Genomic DNA, 14,553 nt, shown 5'->3' on the forward strand with positions numbered 1-14,553 from the left:
TGTACTACTGTAATCATTTTGCTGGCCCAGATCTGTGTGGGTGTGCTGGCAGCTTTACAACAAAGTTACATGGGAACTGAGTTAAGGTTGAATATTTATTAGAAGAAGCCATCTGGCGTCAGGCTGTCTGTACAGGGGGGCTTATTTCTTTAGTAGTCTCTCCTTTTTCTTTCTAGCTCTTCCTCCCTCTCTCCCCGTTTCTCATTTACGTGCCGCATATATGTGAAAAGTGGAACACACATCTCGACATATTGATTTGATTCTCGATATTTATAGCAATTAACCCCTCTCATGTGATTATCCCTGTCGCCTCACCCCATACCTCTCTCTCTCTCCCCCTCTGTTCCCGTGGTGGGGGATGCTCGGGGTCTGTTCCCATGGTGGCATCCCCCCGGATGCTGCAGGGCTCCCACTGCAGCCCCTTCCTTCCCTCTCCTGCTGCTTCCCACAGTCTCTGCTCAAACATCTCTCTCCTGCTCCTTCCACACTTTCCCTCCTCCAGCTCGTGAGCTCATGAAAGAGAACTGAGCTCCAAAAAACTCCCGACTCACCATGTTAAACAAACTAGCCAGCAGAAGGGTGTCCGTGCTGTTTCACCATTTGTACGGCACAGCCAGCCTTCAAAGTGCAGCACTAAATTGCCAAAAGATGTTTACTTTGCTTGCTTAAGAGCTCCTCGTAATTCAATTGTTCTCTGTCCCACAGTAGAAGCACACATGCATCCTGAGCCGTGCTCTTGTGAGCTCCCACTAGTTATTTACCCACGGGCTTTCCTCCCTTGTTTTTTACACTGTGCTTGACTTTTTTTATTTTTTTATTTTTTTTTTTTTGGTGGGGTGCTTCTGTCTCAAGGAAATTTGTTTTTTTCTGGGGTGCTCAACTGCAAGGACCTTGAAACATGCAGCTGTCTGGCTGCCTCTTTTTTTTTTTTTTTTTCTTCAGTGACAGATATTTAGTGTTTTTTCCAAAATAATAATTTTTTTCTTAACTTTTTTTTTTTTTTTTTTTTTTTTTTTTTTTTTTTTTTTTAATATGCACAAAGCTGGACATCCAAAATTACTGGTCACCTTGGAAAACCTTGACCTATTTTTCCTAGCAGGCCAGGGAAGCTGATGCAGTCAAGCTGGCAGCCCTTTCCCACCATTCCTGATTTTTGTAAGTTAATATTCCGTCCTCACAGCCTTGCATAACCTCCTTGCTCGTCGGTGTGGTGGTTTTGGTGGTGATGCCAGGTGGGAGAAGAGGAGCACTGGGCAGCAGAGATTCTTTCCACTGACAGAAACAGTGAGTCACTACTGTCCTGTGATTATTCCCTGGCCTTCTTTTGCCAAAAGTTGCCTGCAGGGATGAAAGGAAAGTCCTTTCTCCATGACCTGTGCTGGGGGTCAGCAGCCTCCCAAGCTCTGGCAAGGCACAGCACGTGGGCTGGCTTTGAGCAGAGCAAAGCAAGGAACCAGGGCTGGGAGCCATGGAGGCTCCAAGGATGTAAACTGGGAGATGTGGTGGTTCCCAGCTTCAGCCTCCCACTGCCTCTCTGCTGGCTGGATGATGGGCAGCCTGTTGTCTCCACCCCTTGTGGTGTCTTTCTGTGTGTTTAATCTGGGAGGGAAAAAATTTAAGGATTTTTCCACATAATGCGATAGGATGGATGAGCAACAGCTCTGCTTGTGGGAAAGGGATGGGGAGTGGAGCAAGAAGTGGGAGCAATGCAAGGAGAAGGTTATGAGGGATGGGTGATTAAGGAGGCTGAGAGAGGAGCTGCTGAGCTCACCTTCCTTCCCCTCTTCTGAGTTTAAATGAAGGAGGTTGCTCCTCTTCACTAGTGGTTATTCTTTCACTATAATATGAGAGGGGGGCCAAGACAAGTACTCTAGTGAGTGCCAGTGGTCTTAGCTGCTGATTCTCCATCAAAATGAGAGAGACTGAATCATGTAAGCTTTGTTTTCCATGCCTTATGCATAATGACATGAACCAACCTTGGACTTGAAGCTCGTCAAAATTCCATTGCCCAGCAGATTGTAAGTTTTTTTTTTTTTCTTTTTAAATCAGTGGGCAAGAGACATTGACTTTGTTAGTGCTGCTCATTTGTTTGCCCTTTGGCAAATGAAGTCATCTTAAGTCGTCCTGTCTTATTTGTAAAAGCATAATAGTGGTTGTCTCCTACAAGTATTGCAAAGCAAGGGCTGCTCTTGGTAGTAGAATTCTGAGAGATGCTTAGAGGAAAGGTTGTGTCAAGGTGTGTATCTCAGTTTCTTTTGTTAGGCCTCCAAGTTGGCAGTGATGAAACCCCTCTTTTATGTACCAAAGAGGCAGAACTGCTCATTACTGGTGTGGCCAAAATATATAAAAAGGGGGTTGAGTTCAGGTTTGCTTTAAAGCTTGTTTCACTTATCAACTTCCCATGCTCTTTGGACAGGCAGGCTGAGTATTAATCTCTGGTGAAATATGTCAGTGCTTTCTCTGGGCTGGTGTTACACAGACCAGACCAGATAATGCCTGAGCAGGGACAGTGATGGGGCAGCAGCTTCTGACAGGGATGAGAAAGCAGCCCTGAGACAGGATGAGTGTTCAGGAGGGAGCAGGACATGGGAGAACCTCAGTGCCAGATTGAGAACTTTGAGCAGTGAGTACTGTCACCAATTAAAACAACTATAAAAAGCCAGATATTCCTCCCTGGAATAACTCATAACAGATCCCCAGCACTGCATTACCTTTCAGCAGAGCTCTGTGAGGGCGCCCTGGCCTCTGCAATGTGTAGATCTGACCAGGAAAAGAAGCAGAGAAAAGCTTTTCCCCATCCCAGACCACACCATCTCATTAGTGTCACTCTGTGATGGCCCTTCTTAGGCTCTTTCCCCATTTCTGAAACCAGCACAGCTTTCCAGCAATCCCTTTTCAGTGTCCCCCTCCTTTCTAGGACAGACACTCTCAAAGAATAGCCCTTCTGGCTGATCTGGGGGTAACTCACAAAGCTGGTGACTGGCAGCATCACCTGCCAGCTCTCCTGTTCTATAAAACCACCAATTTTGACCCCCTGTGCTCCAGGCACAGACTGGGAACCCCCGAGAAGAGAGATAGAAATGCAGATGAGAAAGCAGGACCACTGCAACACCCTTAGCCCTTTTTTTTTTTTTTTTTCTTTAAATTACATCCAGAAATCCCCAGAGAAGTTAATCTAATGTGTAAGCAAAAAATAGGGAAGTTTGTGTCTTAATGTGTGTCTTCAAGCTGAAAAGCAGCTCGATTTTCAGTACCAGAAGTGAGTAAATACTTCAGATTTTTTGTTCCCACCTTTCCAGGTAGTCATTAGAAAATTTCCATTGAGCCTTTTTTTCTGTTTGATCAAATTTGCCTGTAGCTAAACTTACTACTTTTGTTTTTAAACATGTGAGTATAAAGGTGCTGGCATGCATTTGAATGAGAAACACGAGTTGAATTATAATAATAATAATAATAGCAAATTAAAATACAGACTTCAAAACATGAATCCAAGCACTGAGATTTTTCTTGGAAGAGCTGAGGATCTGAACTGTAGTAGGACCACGTGGCCCCTGTGGTGGAGCAAACCCTCCCAGCCCCACAGTTATTCAGGGAGAGAGCCAAGTGACAGAGTTAAATAACAACTCTGCTAAAATCCTCATTGCTTTAGTGCTTTGTGAAAAAGGATGAGGCTGTGGCAACAATGTGTGTATTTTGAATTTTTGTGTTTGAAGTGCTCTGATACCAAATCCAGTCTGTGCAGTATCCATATTCTGTTCTAATGGCTGTTTTTTTACAGCACTTAAACATCTTTGGGACCCTAAAACTTCTTTTTTCAGATGTCAGTGTTCCCCAGTGGGCCAGCTACAGATAAGACCCTTTTATTAGAGGGATTTTTGCTGCATCCCTCATCCCTCAGAGCACCCTGGCTGCTCCCATGGGGCTGCACCAGCCCCAGATACTCCACTTATGAAACACAACATGGTTTAAAACCCAAACTCTCCTCTCTACTGCTCCTTTAGTCCAACAAAATGTGTTTTATTGTTGTTTCTTGACTTTTTCTTTGCAGACACAATTCCTCTGGGCTATTGTTATTTCAACAAAAGAGGGGGAGGAGAGGCTCAGCGAGTCACTCTGTGGCTTTCTGGTGAGGAATTAAGAAATACTCTAACAGTTTAATAATGGTAATCTCCAAATAGTTCATAACGGCATTAAGGGGTAATTAATGACATTTGAACAGTAAGAGTACTTAATCCCTAAGGAAATGTGATAGCCACAATTTTATTTACATCTGAAGTTGCTTCAAAGGTAAAGGGAAAAGAGTGATCTGTTTTTAAAATGGTTTCATACTCACACTCTTTCGGATTTTATCTTAATTTGTTATGAGCAAATAAAAATAATAGCTTTTTTTGCCAATAATAAATACTGCATTCCATGTTAGATCCAGCATTAGGTTAAAAATGAAGAGGAACTCTTATATGTTTCCTGTGGGATTAAGATTTTCTGAAAATTATAAATCACCAGTGATACTGTGGTTTACAAAGAAGGATAACTTCTTCTAAAAGATCCACATATTTACATTTTAAAAACATTTTTTTTTCATAGCCTTTAGAGCCATTAAAAGAACTTAAATAATTTTGAGGATAAATGCTGTGTGCTTTACCTTTTATGTTTTAGCAGCACTTCTTATTTTCTCTCCACGCAGCTGACCTCCCTAAACCTTTGAAAAACGCTGCTACATCCTTTTACGTTCTCACAATTTCACAATGAGGGGAAGAATAACTCCTGTGATAGTTTTAGAGATAATACCCCAAGCAGCCTGATTCAGATGTTTAGCTTTGGAAAGTCAACAGAAGGAAAAGGCTTTCGTTGACCTTGGGTTTTGAGAATAAATAGGATAACACCTGATTCGAGACAGGAAGCTTTAGTTGGGGTAAATATGCAGAGCCAAGCAGAGGGTGTCAATCCAGTTTAGCATTTGAATGCAGCCTCTGCTCTTTTGGTTATGCTCTTGAGCCTGTTTCTACTTTTGGCTCTTGCATTCCACAGAACTTCTGTAAAATCAGCAGGGACAGTGCTAATAAATTTATAATGTTGTTTTGTATTTCTGAACATAGTACCTCAGTAATTAGGTGAAATATTTATGATGAATATAAAACAATGCAAATTCATTTGTTTGCCTGAAAGCCAGCTTGTTATTTATTTAGATTTATCTTTGAATGATTCTTAAATTGAATCACAGTATGAATGAGGGTGATATTTAAAGCAGAGAAAATTTGCTATAGTGTACTGAGGCATTACATTGTAATATAAAAACATAGCTAGTGTTAAAGCATTGCAGAGGATGATTAAAAAAACACCAGAAAACAAAAAAAACCCCACTTTGATCTGAGAGGAATTCTTTTTTTGTCTTATTTTTAGTAGGAATTCCACACACTGAATTAATTCCACACTGCTGAAATCTTTAATAAATCTTATGTTTCATTATAACAAGCTGTACATATGTGAGCTGGATCCTGAATTACAGGACAGGTAGGAGTAGGTTCAGCATAATGTGATCTAATTTTCACCTCAGCTGGCTGTGTTTTACTTCATGTGCTACTACTCCCAGTAGTTTTTGTAATTTACTATTTTCAGTCCTCCAACTAATTCTAATCCAATGAATGTAGTGACCTATGAAAGGAAATGTCTGTGCAAAGTGTCCCTGTGTTGATGATTATGAACTAAATTGTTTACTTCGTTTGGACTTTTTTCCCCTTCCCTAAGTGAAAAATATCTTCTAAAAATAACTCCCTTTGCAAACACAATCCCTTTGCTCTCCTCAGCTTTTTGCTTGACAGTCATCATGTTCATATCATGACTAAAGAAGGTTATCTTAAGGTAAAAAAAAAAAAAAAAAAAAAAAAAAAAAAAAAGGAAAATATATGTATTCAGTTTGAAAAGGATGTTTTATATGAAGCCCTTATCCACTAATAGGAGCAGCTATAGATTTTTATATTTTATCTAATTTTGGGTGGACTGCTAATGTGCTGAAAAATTAAAGAGGCTTACAGGTGGGAAGACTTCACTAAGAAGCACTTTGGCAGTGTGTGATATGAACATATCTTCTGCTTCTTGCTTGATCTTGCTTTTGGCAAAACAACCCAGAGCAATCAAAGGTGACCAGCTCATACATAAAACCACCAAATACACTTTCCATAAGGTTCTGTCTCACTGTCAAATCTCCAGTCAGTACCTGGGTGTTTGGGGAACATATGGCCATTGCTTGGGAGCTTTATTCCTTGGTTTGATCGTCATTTTACATTTATTTTATGAGGATATAAATAGGTTTTAAAATCGCTCTGCCTCATTACACGATGACATCTAGGCTGTGATGTTCAGCCCGAGAGCAGGGCTCCTGGACAAAGCAGGGAATGAAATTTCTGCCTTATGGTGTCTTATGTTGTCACCAAATGTGCTGCCACCAGAGCACATGGACTGTGATATATGAGCAGGTGGGGACACAGGAATGAGCTCTGTGTGTCAGGGCTGCTCTGTGGCATGTTCAGCCCAAGGTGGAGGCAGGCACCTGCAAGGATTGGCAGGTTGGTGTTTCTAATTTTTATTGGTTTCTCCATATCTTAACCAGGGAGATAAAAGAGGGGTAGAGAACAGGTGAGTCCTCTCCATAAGCAAATGGGGAATCTGGTTACCTGGGATATGGAGAAGGTTGAGCTAGTTCAGGATTCTTTTTGACTGAGTTTCCACTGGAAAGTGCTCCAGCCACACCACCCAAAGTGCAGAAGGCAAGGGCAGGGACTGGGAGAATGGAGAACCACCCATCATAGATGAGGTGTGAGGAACATTCTCACCTGAACCCAGCAAGGTGATGGATGGGATCCTCCTGCAAATTATGCACATAGAAAATAAGGAGGTGATTTATGACAGCCAGAATGGATTCACTACAGGCAAATAGTGCCTGATGTGATAAGGTTAGAGTGTTGTGGATAAGGAAAGAGTGACTTACATCATCTACCTAGAACTGTGAGAAGGATTTGTCCTGCAGGACATCCTTCTCTCTAAGCTGGAGAGACTCAAAGGACTACATTTTCCATAAATCACCCATGCCTGCTGCTCACTTTCTGGGCTCTTAAAAATTATCTGAAACATGCTGAAAACATAGAGGAGCTCAGTAAATTTAGTTGGCTTGAAATGTGCTGCTGCGTGTTACTATGAGAATGCTGCTGGGAGCCTCTTGCTGCCACAGGCGTCTTTTGGAAAACAATTTCCTTTTTGGAAATGCAAATCAGGCACTGTGGTTTGATGCCATAGTAGGACTGGGAAGTTGGAGTCTGATACAGAAATATTAGTCACAGAAGAGGTAATTGAGTGCTGTGATATAACGTTTATCACTGAGGAAATTTCATTTGTGATTCTGCATTAGAAAATTAAAATCCACCCGTGATGGGCAGTCCTTGTCTCTTTTCTTGTTCCTATGCTAAAAAGTCTTGCTAAAATTTCCTTCTTTGCAAGCATTTCCAGGAAAAAGATGGAGTTGCCAGCTTCAGTAAGTACAGCAATGCTCCTCCTCTTCAAACCTCAGTGGCATGAAATTTTCAGCTTTATTTTTTTTCATTTTTAAGATATAAAAAAATTATTTCTCCTGGTGGATTGCCCATATGGAGAGATTTAAAGAAATATATGAGGCATATTCATAGCAAAGAACAAGCGAACATTCCCACTCTCTCAATTATTTTTGATTAAAAAAAAAAGTTATTTTTGAGCAAATCTCATAATTTTAGTGATGTCTTAAGGCTTCAGAGCCCTGAACTGGCAAAGGCACAGAGGTGGGGGATGTGCTGTGGAATGGTATGGTAGGTGAGGTCCTGTGACTGTTTCCATCCAGCTCCAGAAAGGATGCTAAATAAAACAAACCTCTTTCAAGAAATGTTTTGGTTAATGTTGTAGTTCCTGATATTCCCAGATCACGTGTGTGGCAGAGTCACAAGATTGTTCGAAAATCTAAAAATAGAGCTCAAAAATACTCAAAATAGTGCTTCAGTGGTATAAATAACAATTTAGATCAGGGTGCAGAAATAGCTCCTGCTCAGCTCCTCGTGTCTGTGGAGGGGCAGTGGTGGCAGCTGCCACTCCTTGGGCTGTGCTGCTCCCCTGGGCTCCCCCATCCTGCTCCAGACCCCAGCCTCACCATGACACCCATGGCTGTGGTTGGACTTCATGGTTTGGGTTGGAAGGGACCTTAAAAACTGTCCTTACAACCCCCTGCCATGGCAGGGACATTTTCCACTATTCCAGGTTGCTCCAAGCCCCATCCAGCCTGGCCATGGACACTGCCAGGGATCCAGGGGCAGCCACAGCTTCTCTGGGCACCCTGTGCCAGGGTCTCACCACCTCACAGTAAAGATTTTATTTCCTAATATCATTTTCCTTCAGTTTACAGCCATTCCCCCTTGTCCTGCCACTCCAGGCTCTTGTAAACAATCCCTCTCCATCTTTTCTGCAGGTTCCCTTCCAGTTCTGGAAGGCTGAAGATTCTCTTCTCCAGGTGGACATTCCCAGTACTGTCAGGACTGGAAATCCATCCCTCTGATTTGCTCTGTGGCCTCCTCTAGACTCAGTCCAGCAGCTCCATGTCCTGTGCTGGGGACACCAGAGCTGAAGGCAGCCCTGCCTGGGCTCACCAGGGTGGAGTAGAGGGGCAGTTTGACCTCCCTAACTGTTTGGTCAATATAAATAGCAATATTTTACTGAGCAGGCACTACATTTTTGGCCTTTGTTTGCTGATGTCATTTTGGAAAAGTAGTTGGAAGTGGCCCACAAGAAGTCAAAAGTGCATTTATTCTAAGAAAAAAAGAAAAAAAAAAGGAAAGTTTATAATATTTTTTTTATAATAATGACTTAAAATATCAGATGGACTTTGCTATTAAACCCTCAGTATGTTTTCAGCAAGGGGACAACTTGTTCTCCCCCCACCCCCACAAGAAACCCAGCCCAAACCCACATTTATGTTGTTAATAGCATGACTGCCTCAGTCCTAAGATGTGATTCTCTGCTGTGGTTGACAGTGCTGGGGAAATAGCTGGCTAAGTGATTCTTGGATTTTAAACCACAAAATGCTGATCATGAGTCCAACATTCACTTTTCAATTTTGGGAGGAACAGGATTTTGACCTCAGAAAAGGCACAGTGCCTGTGCTCATTAACATCCTTGTGGATATATTTTTCTTTAAGGGAAGGTCTATAGGAATAGACTACAAGACATAAAGCAAATAAAAGTCACTGATTATGGGCTAGTAGTGAAATCATGGTGATAATGAAGGATGACAAAGAAGTGAAAAATGAGGACTCAGAAACCAAACTTTACCCAGAAATTGAACTGCAGATATTTTCACTCCTCTTATTGGTTTTCTGAAAGCCACTTGTGCTAACAGTTTATGTCCATACATTTAAGTGGGGATCAGATACTATTCCAGTAGCAAAAATTTGCTTTAATTACAAGATGAAAATAATTTTTAGTGGAAATTGAAGTCGTTTAGGTCTCAATCCTGCAAAGAGTTTTATGCTTGTGTTTAATTAGTGTTAATGTCTCTAAGTAGTCCCATGATGAATCTCATTGATGAAAATGGTGCTGCTCAGCTTGGGTACAGCTAAACATAAAAATATGTCTTTGCAGGGTTAAGGCTTGGTTTGCAATTGCACACAGGTTGATTTTTCACTTGAAAAGAAAAGCTTGAATTCTGTGCTACAGATGCATTTTGATGTCATTGTTTTATTGCCTTGGTCCCTAAGATAAAGGTTTGAAATCCTTATCATTCCCCTGCTCTGATCTCCACCCTCTCTTAGCCTGTCATTCCCACTAACAAAAGTATTTCTACTATCCTTAGAGTAAGGCAAAGCAAGAGCAAATTATTCAGATTAGCCACCTGCTTCTGTAGTTTAGATCACATAATCAAAGAACAAGAGCACTAGAGTGATGGAACATTCCTCTCAGATAGCAAATAATTTATCAAATATTGAGAGGAACAGTGTCCTCAGCGTTTTGAGAAACAGTGATCCCTGCTTATCAGTTGGTTACCATGAAAAGGTCAAATATTCTGAATTTTCAATTGCACACTGCATTTGCTGTAACTCAATACTTCTCCCAGATTAAAAAACAAATGAGGCCAGAAGATGTTTGTCCCATTAGCAATGTGTAAGTGAAAGTCTGCAAATAATTAGATATCTAGGATACAGTAAACTGGTAAACATTTTAAATTATTAAAGATATTAATAAGGAGCAACGAGGAGTTATTTTTCCAACTAAGAAAAGATTTTCTGATGAAAGGGAGAAAAATTATTCTGTGTCAGTGAAAAATTTGTACATTCTGATGCTGAAAGGCCAAGAAATCAAATAAATTTCCAAGTGATAAATTTTTTTTGTCCTGGAAAAACATACAGATATATATTTGAGGGACACCTATGCATAACTATTCTCATCATCTCAACATTTTGAATTTCTATTACAATTTTTTTCTTAAAATTCAGACTATCAAAGTGACTCCTTTCATTAGGAAAATGGGGGTTGCACACACAAGGTTGAGAAGGTTTGGGGATGTGTGTCCGTGGGTATTCCATCATGAGTTATGCCAGACAGAAAATAGAATTTTTCCCTGTCTGCCTTTGTTCTGTTGTAAACATAAGGGGAAATATTAACTTCCTTACATTAAAAAAATGCATTTTATTCTTGTTTTGCTATGTGGTGAGGCTGGAAAAAAGCTTTATTTTATTTATTTTCCTCTTGGCATTGCCCAGTGTTGTTTTGCCATCAACCACTAATGTTGATTATTTTTAACTACTTGCTTCTCTCTCCTTTGCCCCAACAGCCCCACATCAACCAAATCTCCAGGGGCTCTTCAGAATTAACCCTTTCAAATGAACAATCATTGTTTCACTGAGACCCTCCTGATGGACCTGCCCCAAATCTCCTCTGTGGAGAGGAAAATTATTTTCCTTACAAAACTGCAGTCCTGCCACTGAACTTATTGCCAAAATCTGAAGTCTTCCTTGCCCTTTCATGGGATTTTACTGACCCAGTGCAGTGTGTGATGGTGCTGGAGAAGAAATGTGGATGTGCTGCAGAAATTATTGCAGCTGGAAGAAGAAGCAGGTGAAGAAATGGATGGTGTCTTCATCAATAGAAAGCAAAACATAATTGGAATTAAGTGCACATCTGCCAGTGATGGTTGAGGTAATGTAAAATTACAAATATTGGCAAGAGACCATATTCTGCCTTGGCTGGCAGGTGAATCACAAAGTTGTAACATCAGCTTTTGTTAAGATATTTCAGATATTTAAGATATTTCAATGAACCTGGTGAAAAGGAAGAGGAGAAACTTACTTCAGTGCTGAAGATAAATAATCTTTCTGGTTATTGTTCACCATTTCTGGTTACTGGTAGGTTAAAAAGGAAATTTCTTTTTAGGTAACTTCATGTGAAGTTACCTAAAATTTTTAAAATTTATTTTGTAGTTAGAATAATGTAATACATTGTAAGTATGAAGTGTGATAGATCTGCACTTCACTCTCTATTGGCTAATTTTAAAATACTGAGTTAAGTTGAAGAGATCTGTGCTTTTCTCCAACCAAGATTTTATACCAAGATCAAGGTTTCAAACCAAGCTTTTAGACTTGTTCTTACATTTCATTTATTAGCCAATGTTCTATGAGCAGTATGGAATAAGTTTTCTGAAAATTGTTTGCCTTCTTTCAGTTTTCCATGGTTTCTACAACCATAATATAAAAAAGCATAGAATAATTACATATTTTTTTTAATTTTTGAATTCCTCAAAGTAGTGAAAATAAGACCACTTAAATCTAATTTAGAATGGCATTGAAAAGACAAATATCCTGAGTCTTGCTGGATATCAAGATCCTTACTTGTGCAAATAACCTGTCTTCAGAAAGAATTTCTGTGAAAAGGATTTATCTCTCTTACCACTCTTCTCCTATCAGATCCTGCACATCCTATCCTACCTTTGCTGGCCACAAGGTACTTAAAATGTCTTTTAAAATAATTGCCAGACTAGTCTTCATTTACTTGTATTTTTCTGTAAGAAGATTCTCCACCAAGGGCTGAATTTGGTGCTTGGCAAGGTAAGGTGTAGGATTTGAAAATCCCCTGGTGAGATGATTTCCTTGTGAGCAGAGGGAAAATCAGGAATAATTCTGCAAGAAATTTGGGCTGATTTAAGGGAAAATTTGGGTAGATGAGAAGCAACAACCTCTGGGCTGCAGAGAGAGGAACAGAAGGGCAGTGAGATGCTGTGAGCAGGAGGGATAAAACATGAAATAACAGAACCATTATATTTCACCAAACTTTGTATAGCCAGGAATATAAAAGGCAGACACTGCTGGTTCTGAGAGAAAAAACACTCTCCAAAAGAAAAAAAAAAGGGGAAAAAAAATAGAGTTCTGCAGTTGATTTATATTTCTATTATAGGCTTATCCTGTTAGCTTGTTCTTAGAGAAGAGCTGTTCCCTGAGGTACAATTTATCCTTTTTAGAAACTCTCCTCCCCCAAGAACGTTGCAACAGTGGAAAGAACAAAAGTTGGGATGGTGTTTGAAAGAGGAATTTAAGAAAAGTGATTGAGCAGCTGGATTTGAGGCTGCATGCAAAGGAAAACTCTTCTGGGTGCAGGCACTCAGTGCCATTAGTTGAGGAGCACTTGTTTCAAAAGAGAAAATTAAATGAGAGTTGAAATGGTCATTTTAGAGGTTTCCCCAGTGACAGAATTTCTTCCAAATGCTGTTAAGGTGGAGTTTTGACCACTACAAAAAGAAAATTAGGAATGATTCTAACTAGCCAGGTCCTTCTGGTTTGCTTCTTCTCCATGGACATCATGGAGAACACAGAGGATGCAAATGTGGCAGGGGATTGGATGGGTGCAAGGGGTATGAAAGATAAAATTGAGTGAAGAGCTTGCAGAATACAGGAGGCCTTTGAATCCATGAGGGCACAACTGCTGAGTCAGGCCCATGGCTATGTGCACACTCAAAAAATACACACGTGCTGATAGAAAACAGATTTAAAAGGTAATTGTGGAATTGCTTTAGAGCGCTGGATGTGTTTGGAAGTTTGTGACTGGTTGTCAGTGATGTCATAACCGTATTTATTATAGCTCATAAATGGATGGGTCTGACTGTTTTCCTTATTTTAATGTATAAATTGCAGTTTATAATGGCAATAAAACACGCCAGGCTGTGCATTTCAGGGTGATTATTGCATTTCTCAGGTGGTTAAAGTTACTCTAACTGCCTTTTAGCTCAGATTTCAATAGTATTTGCCCAGTGTTCAGGCCATTTTTACTTGTATTTTTATGTACAGACCTCAAATTAAAGTGTTTTATTGCTTTTTAATTAAAATGTTGAAGTGTAAAGAAGGAATGGTCACAGGCAGATGGAGAGGCACAGTAGTAGGTGTTTTGATGTAAAAGGGGAGTGTGTGAGAAGGGAGATGGGGAGAGGAGAGGCTGCAGAGCCTGTCACTGTGTTTGGGTATTTCACAGGTACCCACTACTGGTTCCAGTAAACACAAGGCTGAATGGAAACGTTTGTGAGCCAAAGGCCTCGTAAAATCTCAGACTGAGAAATGAGGGATTAAATGGCTGTGAACCCTTAATTAAGTGCTCAGCACCAAGGTGCCCTCCTGCTGGAGGCTGAGACGTGCTGAGAGCCCCCACACAGGAGCTTGTGGGGAGCTCAGGCTCGTGGTGATCCTGATTCCCAATGCAGAGAAAAGTCCTGCACCTCTTGGAGACACCACCTGCATGGCCAAGTCACAGGGCAGACTCCAAAACCAATGCAATGGTGGGTTTTTGGTGGAATGCAGTTATTCTGGGAGAAGTAAATTCCTGGGCATGTCAGTGAATTAATTCATCAGTTTGGGCTGTGTGCAGGGTGAAAGATCTGCTCCTGAAATCCTTTTGGGTGATGTCATGTCTAAGAGTTTGCAAAGCACCAAAGTCCTTGTGCCACATGTGTCTGGGGAGGGGTGGCCTCTGTCTCTGTGGGAAGTGAAGGACAGTCCCATCAGGGCACTGGGACAGGGCTGCTCCTTGTGATGGATCCACCATCCCATCCCATCCCATCCCATCCCATCCCATCCCATCCCATCCCATCCCATCCCATCCCATCCCATCCCATCCCATCCCATCCCATCCCATCCCATCCCATCCCATCCCATCCCATCCCATCCCATCCCATCCCATCCCATCCCATCCCATCCCATCCCATCCCATCCCATCCCATCCCTCCACACCCTTACTGACTCAGCCTTGCTCCCTCCTCATGCTCTGAGTTCTGGACCAACCCACCAGTATAAAACTGGCAGTGCCAGGTTGGTCTCAATGATCTAGAGGTCTTTCCCAGTCCAAAAGTTTCTGTGGGATGATGTCTTGCTGAGAGTGGTCCTGTCAACTTCTCAGAGTGTTACACACTCAGAGAGCAGGGCACAACATCCACAAGGCTCCTGCTCCTCTGTAAGGCTCAAAATCCAACAAAAATTATGGTGGTGTCTCAGGTTTTGGTTATATTTC

The 14,553-nt window shown here is 41.1% G+C and overlaps 1 long non-coding RNA gene across 1 annotated transcript in view; it reads left to right on the forward strand.

The window, feature by feature from the left end:
* Positions 1-5,474, forward strand: part of LOC306804723 — a 103,597-nt gene extending 98,123 nt beyond the window's left edge. The window contains exons 5-7 of the long non-coding RNA XR_013774982.1: positions 1,181-1,284; positions 4,049-4,126; positions 5,401-5,474. This is a non-coding gene — a long non-coding RNA (uncharacterized lncRNA). The remainder of the gene's footprint in view (positions 1-1,180; positions 1,285-4,048; positions 4,127-5,400) is intronic.
* The last annotated feature ends 9,079 nt before the right edge of the window (positions 5,475-14,553 follow it).

Source organism: Erithacus rubecula, assembly GCF_903797595.1.
Source record: "Erithacus rubecula genome assembly, chromosome: 8".
NCBI lineage: Eukaryota > Metazoa > Chordata > Aves > Passeriformes > Muscicapidae > Erithacus > Erithacus rubecula.